We start from the raw sequence: 300 nt of genomic DNA, 5'->3' as shown, positions 1-300 counted from the left end.
GGTCTGTAGTTTGGGTCATGCCTCTTCCCACAGACAACTGCAGAGGGTAGAGGAGTGCTTAGCCATACTGGTTACACACAGTGCTGCAATTGCATCTCTATTTCAGGGGAAGGGTAAGAGAGTGTCTGTGGTCACATGAATGCAATTTTCATGAAACAAATGAAGGTCATAGTTTGTTCAAAGTTTCCCCTTTTCCTGGGAGTTGGGGTCGCCATAGGGACATTTAAAAAATAAATTGCACATCATCCAGTTTAATTCAAAAAGTTTTGTAACATATCTTATAAACTTAACATGCAGGCA

The sequence above is a fragment of the Hyperolius riggenbachi genome, chromosome 2, assembly GCF_040937935.1.
Source record: "Hyperolius riggenbachi isolate aHypRig1 chromosome 2, aHypRig1.pri, whole genome shotgun sequence".
In the NCBI taxonomy this organism is placed as follows: Eukaryota; Metazoa; Chordata; class Amphibia; order Anura; family Hyperoliidae; genus Hyperolius; species Hyperolius riggenbachi.
The sequence above is the reverse complement of the archived record's forward strand: the minus strand, read 5'-3'. Positions refer to the sequence as shown.